Source organism: Pteropus vampyrus, unplaced genomic scaffold (assembly GCF_000151845.1).
Source record: "Pteropus vampyrus isolate Shadow unplaced genomic scaffold, Pvam_2.0 Scaffold103, whole genome shotgun sequence".
Lineage (NCBI taxonomy): Eukaryota > Metazoa > Chordata > Mammalia > Chiroptera > Pteropodidae > Pteropus > Pteropus vampyrus.
In genome coordinates this window covers 4,824,075-4,834,242 of record NW_011888884.1, presented here as the reverse complement: position 1 = coordinate 4,834,242, position 10,168 = coordinate 4,824,075, and the positions used below count along the sequence as shown (strand labels likewise).

Below are 10,168 nucleotides of genomic sequence, written 5' to 3'. Positions count from 1 at the left end.
GTTTCTCTGGAGTAGAAGATACAATTTGTCCAAAAGAGTAAAATACAACTCCATATTCCTATATAAAGAGTCAGAAAAACTGATGTTTAATGGCAACAACAATAAAAGGGTAAAAGATCACCAATGGCCCACTACTCCACTCTCCCTGACAAATAGAAAATCCGCCTCCCACTTGAAGCTCTCTCAGAGATCGCCATTTTGATATAAAAATGAGATGCTTTAACCTTGTCAATTATAGGTTCCCATGTAAGTCTCTAGCTCGTAAAAATGATATGACCTTACATTTATTAGAGGCCATTTTATTTCAGCAAAAATCAAATTGCTTTAATAAATTTTTCCACTGCATCTCAAACCATCCCTTGTTGGCAAAGAGAAAGCATAGGTGGTTATCTCTAATTTTGTTGGACAAACCTAGCCAGAGTTATCAAACAGTGGTCTAAGGTCCCATATAAACAGCACAAAATTAATACTCAAACCTTAAGTCAGAGGCTGAACACCTGCTTCAGTACTTTGCCCACTTGGGCAGGCTGCCTTTTATTCTTTCAGTGTTCCTAAACACCTACCATCCCATAAAGGTCATCTTAAAAGAGTTCTTGATAAAAAGTTAGAAAGAAAAAAAAGAATCTTCAAGAAAGAGCATCTAAACACACCCATGATCAGGAAACCAAGGTCCAAATAGTTTAAGTAATTTGCACAGTCATACCGATTTTGAGAAGCACAACATAGAACTTTTAATTCATTTTGCAAAAATTGTGGCTCTTAATACTTTTATAAAAATCATACTTAACTTTTATTAAGTATGTATGAAATTGCCAAACACTTATTCTAATCATTTCCATTTATTAATTTATTTAATTCCATGATTATACTCATTTTACTGATGAAGATACTGAATGTTAGAATAGGTTAAGTCTACAGCCATGCCACCCACCCTGAACAAGCCCGATCCCATCTGATCTCAGAGACTAAGCTGGGTCGGGCCTGGTTAGTACTTGGATGGGAGACCACCTAGGAAGACCAGGTGCTGTAGGTGTAAAAAAATAAAAAATAAAGGATTGTAAGCTGATAAGGTCCTTGCAATCTGTGAGGTTAACCAAGGGTTGCCTCGCAAAAGAAAAAAAAAATAGGTTAAATAATTTGCTCAAAGCTACATATCTGGTTAAGTAAAAAGTCAGAATTTGAATCCAGGTCTGTATGATTAAGTTTGAGTTCTTTACCACTATGCAATGCTGCCCACAATGTCACAGAATTTCAGAATTTGAAAGAAACTTATTATCCTTCTCAATCCCCTACTGCATCCATGAACAATCCTTCCTTGTATCTCTGATACTTAATGATCCAACCTTTGCTTGAACACCCAGTGGATAGGAAATTTACCGTCCAAGAAGTACCTCGTGTTATTTTAGGGCAGCTGAACTCCTCTGATCTTCTACCTACTGTGCATTTCTGATAATAATGGCACACTGTCGCCAAAGGACTTTAGGAAAAAAAAGGAAGGAAAAAGATGGCAACTCCAAGGACAGCGAGTTTAATTTACCTGGTCAATATGCAAACAGATGAAACTTTTCTACTAATCTTATTTCTCTCTGATCTTATGGACATATTAATCCAACAACAATTCAAAGAAGGTATCCAATGGGTAAGGATATCTGAAATCCTCAGGACCAGGAAATAAATAACCAGTTTCTGTGCCAAGAACAAGTCACAAACCCTGAAGGAATATCTAGGAACACGTGGAGCTTTTCTCAGCAATGAATGCCTGTAACAACTTTTCTGTCACTTCCTGGGGAGAATTGGTGACTAGTGCCTCCAAAAGCTCCCAAATTCACCAACTGTAGTGAATATTTTTTGAAAGCCATCTGGCTTAATTTGAAAGTTAACTGAAACCTGCCGATGGGAGTATGAAGGCTCTCTAGTGGCTCATAATTACAAGGTCCAACTAAAACCTCATATTTCATTTACCCCTTTTGCTCTGACTTTCTTTAGAGCCATTAATGTGCCCACGATGGGGCTTAGAACAACACTCAGAGTATGTATAAATGTGTAATAGCACATAACAGACCTATAACACTGGGACTGGGAATTAAAATTAGTCTTTGAAAAGTTTTGTCTAGAATAGTAATTGCTAGTATGTTAAAGCTAAATGGATTGCTTAATGGTTGCAGAGTTTCTGTTTGGGGATAACAAAAAAAAATTAGAAATAGTTGGGATGGTTGTACAACATTGTGAATATAATTAATGTCATTGAATTTTATACTTAAATAGTTAAAAATGGTTAAAATGACAAATTTTGTTTTTTTAATATATATATTACCCCAATTAAAAAACATAACAATGGAATATACCAAAAACAATCGAATTGTACCCTTTAAGAGGCTGAATTAAATAGTATGTGAATTATATCTCTTCATTTTCTACAGAGACTCCTAGAAGTCCACTGCATCTTAATAAATCTTAGTGAATAAAATTGTAAAATATGACTAAGATTTTCTTGATCCCCAGACTGCTGGAAGATGTCTTAAACAGGAAATAGCTGAATAACTTCTCCTTAATAAGCTGGAAAAGCACTTGAACACCAAAACGAAGGAGAGAAACCGCAGTTCAAGAGAGGAAAACACGCCTACTTACACCATAAGTGACACTCTCCTTTGGGGGCCTTCACAAAAAAACTTTGAGGTGTTTGGTCTTCAAGCCTATGTCAGATGAGTATCACTAGTCCCTAAATGGTGTTGACCAAAAAGAGGCCAAACACACCCCGTGAATAACTTGCACATCAATGGTTAGTCAGAAAAATAGCTTATGAGTCAAGTGAAGAGCTGAGAAAAACTCCCCAATACTTCAAGATTAAAAAAAAAAAAATGATATAGTCACATAGGAAAATAAAATGGAAAGTTTAGCAAAAATTCCAATAATTCTCAACAGTAGTGTCCCAGTATACTTAGGTGTAGAAGTTGGCTGGAGATGCCTTATCGTTATGAAAAACTAAGATACCAGTGTTTGAAAATCATTTCTTTTTTTTTAAAACATATTGTATGTAACCTACATAAAGCTAAATCACCTCATGACCCAGTCTCTACATAAAGTTGCATTCAACAATCTAGTACAAATATGACAGAATAAAAGTGTAGATTTAGGGGGGTGAGGTAGATAAGGGTAAAGGGAGTCAAATATATGGTGATGGAAAGAAATTTAACTTTGGTCAACATACTATGCAATATAGAAATGATGTGTTGTAGAATTGTACACTCAAAATCTATATAATTTTATTAACCAATGTCGCCTCAATAAATTTAATTTAAAAGTGTATATTTATACCCATTTCTTCCTCAAACCGATATAAATTGATATTAAACTAATAAAAAGGTTTTTTAAAAAACTCCCAGGAATAAAGACAGTGGGAAAGATAAGGATGAATGAGACCACTGAATTTTTGGAAGATAAAAAGTAAATAGAAATGCTTTTCCTTAGTGACTTAGCAAAACAGGGAAAGTTGCAAACAAAGTTGCTGAGGAGGAGGATATTGATAACATGTGAACTGATTTTTCTAATAATTTTTTTCCCTCAAAAGCTTCAGTAGTAGGAAGCACCAGGCATTGCAGACAGGATGGGTTCTAACTCTGCTTTAAAAGGTTTTCTCACTACCACCCCTTTTTTTTAAGCCAGATAATTTTTTTTTAAAAGATAACAAATTTGAGTACATCAAAGAACACAGATCACAAGGCAACTGAGTAATACGAACAGCAAACAAACTCCTCCAGAAGAAATAAGACACCTAAACCACTTGCTTTTGGCAGAAAATGGAAAAGGTGGTAGTCTCACATAAGCAGGTAAACAGAAATCAATTAAAATGTAAATTAAGTGTTAAAGGGCAAGTGGGGGATAACATGCCCGCTCAGGATAGCTGGAAGTCCCAGACACAAAGGGAGTTAGTAATCACTCACAATCTCTTCATCGGCCTCTATCAGGTTGTATTGCTAATGGGCTCTTTCAATATGAAAACTTGTTCCTCAATTCTATAAATTTTTCTTCTATATTTTCCTTCCACCCATTTTGTCTGTTTGCTCACCCTGGATATCAGACTTTCTAGACTGATTCCCTAATTTTATCATTTTTCTATTTTCCATTTCTTTTCCTTCTTTGCCATCCGATACTCAAAAGACTTTTTTTTTCTTTCAATTTTGTCTTTCGTGTTTTCTGTTGAATTTTCAATTTCAGCCTGCAGGAAATAGTTAACACAGCCTGATGTTGCTATCTCTAAGATAGCTCTTAAGACTTGGCCTCTGGTGTGTGACTCCATGCTACTAAGTGATAAGGCTGTTTTGTGTGCCTGGGGCACTGAATTCTGTTCTATCAGCCTGGCTAGATTGTTAGTGCAAACAATATGATTTAGGATGAACACCTGCTTTCTTTCTGCGAGTCTGGAACTTCAGTAATTGTGGCTGGTTGCATTGGCAGAGCGCTTAAAAGATCAGCAATACAAACTCTGAGTATAAAGAGGGCTTATCTGGGCAAAAACACTGCAGAGTTCCTACATTTTGCAGCTGAAGGCCAGAGTATGTTCTGTGCAACAACCCACGCTATCAAGAGGGAAAACTTTGGAAGCCTGCATAGGACTCCTCTAGACTCTGTCTAAAGTATCTTTTTCTTGCTGATCTTGCTGTGATCCTTTTGCGGTAATAAACAGTAGCCACGATTCGATTACAACTACCTCTGAGTCTGAGTCCTTCCAGAGAATCACTGAACGTGTAGGCAGTCATAGGAACCCACAAAACTTTCAGCTACCATATTCTTTTATCTCTGTGTGTTTTGTTTCATTCTTTGATTGTACTTCTTTTTTAAAAACACAGGACTCTTGCTCTTGTTTAAGGGATACAATATTTTCTCTTTCCTCTTGGAAAATTTTAATTCTCAACTTTCTAAGTATTGCTCCATAGATTGTCTTCTTTTTCTCTCTACTTGGTTTGGTTTCTTTTCTCTTTTTTTTAATGTTGGAGGCTTTCCTTAAATATTTCATGATACTTGATTGTCCATTCATGGCTAATGATGGGGAACTAAAAAGCTGATGGAAGCTGTGTTTGCGTGGCAAAGGCTTGTTAAATGTATGCTTGACTATTGGGCAAGCTGGCTTTCTTCACAGGGGGTGTCAGTATATATACTCCTTTCCCTGGAAACAGTTTCTCCAGAGGAGCCCTTTAATTTTCTCCTTATGAAATACCTGCAGAGCTGCTGGATTTTTGTGAATAGATTAGGCAGTGGTTTTCAAACTTTAGTGCACATCTGGAGATATATACATGGGTCTCTGGCTCTGGGCCAGCAAGTATTTGGGGTTGGCCCAACCCATAGGTGTCTGCCTGCAAACTCCCAGCTCTGAAGTGCAGACCTCTGCTGCTTCCTCCAGGGTGGCCATTTCACCTCATCTTGGCACAGCCCCTCATCTCCTTCTCGTGGTCCTCGGGATTGTCTACTTTCGACTCTCTTCAAAGGATGTATGCCTCCTCTCTAGGGCTGCCTCTCATTAGTTATGGAACAGGATGCAGTTTCCTTTGCTTCCCTCATTCTCTGCTTCCCCAAAATAAGGCCAAGTTTTCATAAGTATACTGCTAATCAAGTCAGGGAAACAGAAGAATGGCAAGTGTGAGACTAGGACAGAGGTTTCTGAACTCTTACAAATTGTGGAAATTGTTGCCCCTCATTTTTGGTTCTTAATTCTACTGGCCCCCCACTCCTACCTCCCCACCTCCTCCACTCCATACATGCTATACTGTAAAAATAAATAAAAATTTAAAAAAACCATTTTTTTATTATTATACAAGTAATGTAAGGTTTTAGTAGAAAAATTACATATAACATTCTCCATTCCCACCATATAAACACACTCAAATGGAAATTTAAGTCACCAAAAACCTTCCACTCACTATTATTAACATTTTGGTATATTTCTTTCCAGACTTTCTTTTATTCAAGAATGCTGACTTACCTACATATGTAATACGTATTTTCAGAACTGAGATTGTACTATGCATGTTTTATAACTCCCCTTTTTATTAATAAATAATGGGCATCTGCCTAGGTAAATAAATACAATTCACAAGTCCATTTTAAATTACTTTAATTACATGGATTTACCATAATTCATTGAACTATTACCGTATTGATAGACACTTAGGTTGCTTTCAGTTATGTGCTGGTATATTGCAGGGGTTAGCATACTTCTATAAATGTGTACACATCTGTCTGAAGCTAATCTTAGGCATGGAAATCTAAGGAACTCTAAGACAAGGTTAACTTATTTATTCCCACCTCTTTTACTACATTATTGCTAGCACTACATATGAATATCCTTTTAAGTTTTTAATCACTTAATTGGCCAAAATTACATTTTATTTGTCTTTACATTTCTTTGATATTAAGTGCTTCCACATGTTTATTTGTCACTTGTTTTTCTTCTGTGACTTGTTCGTTCTTGCTCATTTTTCTATCAAGATGGTCAGCTTACTTTATTCCTTTGTAACAGTTCTTTGTAAACAAAATGCATCAACTTTTGGTCTGACACATATATTTTTAATTTTCCCCAGTTTATCATTTGCCTTTTTATATGCTTATGGTACTTCTGGACGGTTAGAAGATACAGACCTCCCAGTCAAATCTGTCCATATTTTCTGGTTTTGGTTTCTATGTAAAGTGTGCATTTTTCAAAAAGGCCTTCACTCCCTCCCACGCCTGCCAAAAAATTTGCCAATATTCCCTTCTAGTACTTTTATCCTTTTGTTTGTTTACATTTAATTCTTTACTCCAACTGAATTTATTTTAGTATATAGTGTGTGTTCTCCAGAGAAACAGAATCAATAGGCTCCATGTGCGTGCGTGTGTGTGTGTGTGTGTGAGAGAGAGAGAGAGAGAGAGAGAGAGAGAGAGAGAGAGAGAGAGAGAGCAGGGGGTGGGGGTGAGAGAGAAACAGAAACAGAGAAAGAGTTTAAGGAATTAACTCATGTAATTGTGGGGGCTGGCAGGTCAGAAATCTGCAGAGCAGGCTGGCATCTGGAGACCCAGGGAAGAGTTGATGTTGTAGCTGGTGTCCCAAGGCTGTCTGCTACCTTAATTCTCTCTTTCTTGGGAGACCTCAGTCTTTTTTCTCTTCAGGTCTTCAAGTAATTAAGTGAGGTCCACCCACATTACAAAGAATAATCTGCTTTCCTCCAACTTTATTGATTTAAATGTTACTCTCATCTAAAAAATACTTCACAGAGACGGCTAGACTGGTGGTTCATCAACTTGGCCCAGCCAAGTTGACACATAAAATTAACCATCATAGTGTGAGTCAGGGATCTAACTTTATCTTTGCCCTAACCTTTCTTAAAGTAGGGCCCATGAAGCCCTGATTCCTTCATATTCTCTTCCATTATTCTGAGGAGTCTAAAATCAGGTGTTCAACAAATTTCCCTCTCTCTTTGACCCAGCCTTCCTAGCTCTAGATCCTGCAGATATCTTTTTAGGCCCCAAGACTTCAGAAGATAAATAGAGAAGAGCAGTGGGTATGATCCACTGTCCTCTGGTCTCCAAAAGTGGGGAGCTTGAACCATAGCAGATAAAAGGCATGCCCCTTCCTGATACCTATGGGGATCTTTGCCCGTGATGCTTCCTCTTTAGAAATAGTCACAAACAGGTTAAGTTTCTACTTACCTTCATATTCTATAGAGCTCTCGAGTTCTTGTTTCTTGACTACAAAGCAGAATCCAGGAATTCCAAAGCTCCCTAGCCAGAGCATTGTGAGAACATGGAGGCCACAGTGAAAAGTTCTGCCTAATCATATAACATTATTATTATTAATAAGCACTAGCCATTAAGTATTTTGAGAGTTTCAGATGAAAGTTTTGCCAACAGGCCAGAGTGTCATATAATAAAGATTACAAACTTCTAAGTGTTTCACACTTGTTTGTGATTAAAACTGAAAAGTTTTTGTATGTACACTATTAATAAATTCAGATGCCTCTTGAAAGGAGACCAATTAGGTCCTTCCTTGTGACTCCGTGATTAATTGAAGATTACACCCTACTCTGTTGGCTCCAGAACCCTAGGTTTTTGCCCCCTGGCTTGGCAGGAATTTGTATGTGAGGCCAGTCCTAGCTCTGAATGTGAAGTATCACCAGTGGAGCATCATCCCTTGCACTTTGGCGGGTCCCGAATGCCAACTCCCATTACATGGGGACCAAAATGGACTCAGAAACACTGGTAGCATGCCAGACTGCCCATCTTCCAGCCAGGCAACTCAGCCAACCTGAAACAAATGCTGCCTGGTCTAGCTATTTAGAACTGAATAATTGGCATAGACATAAATGCCTGCTGACTTGCATTTGGTGCCCCCATTTGAATTTTAATTATTTCATTATACCACAGTGCATCCTTTATAGAGGCTTAGATCTTCCCATAATAGTTAGACTCTTCCTAGAGCACCAGGAAGGTTGAATTATTCTTTGTGCCCCCTGATCTGGTGGTATTTAAATAAGGTGGTACTTACTTTCTGAGTCAACTAGAAGAAAAGAGATGAGTGAGGCTCAACTCCCTTTTCAAAAGTGCAGCCAACAGTTCTAAAAATGCCTCCTCCTTTCTAGGTGGTATAGATATGCCTTCTTGGGTCCCACAAGAGGGGAGCTTTGAAAAATTGGACTTTTGGTGTGTGCATCCAAGTGAATCAAGGCACTAATAATAGCTCTGGGAGGCTCTGTGAAATTGTAGCAATATGGTTTGTGCGTACTATGATAAAGGGTTCTGTTGCTGCTTCAGTGCATTTATAACCCCTTGTTGAGACAGCAGGTGACCAGAAGGTAAAGGAATCCTGTTTGGTGTATTTCTTTTTTTAATCTTTGGGAAAGCTGAGTCTAAGGAGCCAGGCTGCCTAGAAATGTTAATTGTGATCCTTAGCAGGCTGAGACTCGGTAACAGAGAGACAGAATAATAGGTTTTATACAAGCCATTTATTCATTCATTCATTCATTTTTTTTTTTAATGACTATTGCACCTAGCATTCCAAGGTGGTCTCCATCCAAGTACTAACCAGGCCCGACCCTGCTTAGCTTCTGAGATCAGACAAGATCGAGCATGTTCAGGGTAGCATGGCCATAGACTCATTCATTCATTTTTATTCATTAATTCCTTTACTGAGTGCCTCTGATATGTACCAGGCTCTGGGTAGGATCCAGTCCCTGTTCTCAAGGAGCTGAAAGTGTTTGTATGAGGAGTGGCTGGTCGGGGTAGAGAACTGAGGGCAGAGGAGACAGACAAGTAAACAGGTTGTTAATACAGTGTGATAATTACTCAAACAGTGATGGGTACAAGAACCAAAATTCAGATGGGCAAGAATTTACTTGCCGTGGGGGCAAAAGAGGGTGGGAAGAAAGGAACGGCTTTACAGAGGACAGAAAGGTTTATCTGAGTCTTGAATATGAGTAGGAACTTGTCAGAGAGATGAAGTAGGCAGAAGAAAAAGGGGGTACTCAAGTCAGATACAGGAAAAGGTACAAAACAAAGGGGATGTAAAACAACATGGTGTATATAAGGCACTGTAGTTTGGTATGGCTAAAGATTGGAGGCATGGCGAAGTGGGCAGCAAAAATGAGAGTAGAGAGGTAGTCAGGGGCCAGATCTACAAGGACCTCCAGTATTATGGATGTATTCCCGAGGCAATGTGTACAATAAGCTGTACCCTGAAACCTGGAGTCACTTGGCTGTCTATACTTATACCTTCTTTAAGGCCTGTGGGCCAAGCAGATCCCAAAAGAGCCAAGACTATAGCACATTCATTGCTTGATATGATAAATATTCTAATAAAGTGTGGACAGGCACATGCCTAGGGCTAAAGCCCTGCAGCAGCCACTGGGGATCTGCTTCTTTATCACTAACCATCCACTGACCAGTACCCACTGTATACAGTTATGCAGCCCTCACATGATAGCTACATCCAGCCCATCTTTCCATATCTTGCATTTAATGGTGTCACAAGTAACATGCCTTGCTGTCATCTGGATATTCTGTGCTCATTCCACTCCTGTTTAGCCATTCTAATGGCCTTAATCAGAAAAGGAAATTAGATTACTCTGGTATGATCAATTTTACTGCAACGCTACTGGCTTAATGGGACTGCTGCTTAATTTGTAAGCTCACATAAGCCATT

The 10,168-nt window shown here is 38.4% G+C and overlaps 2 pseudogenes; one reads left to right on the top strand and one right to left on the bottom strand.

Moving 5' to 3' along the window:
- Window positions 1–910: 910 nt before the first annotated feature.
- LOC111742904 lies at window positions 911–1,033 on the top strand (annotated as a pseudogene).
- Window positions 1,034–9,004: 7,971 nt separating this feature from the next.
- LOC111742917 lies at window positions 9,005–9,122 on the bottom strand (annotated as a pseudogene).
- Between the last annotated feature and the right edge of the window lie 1,046 nt (window positions 9,123–10,168).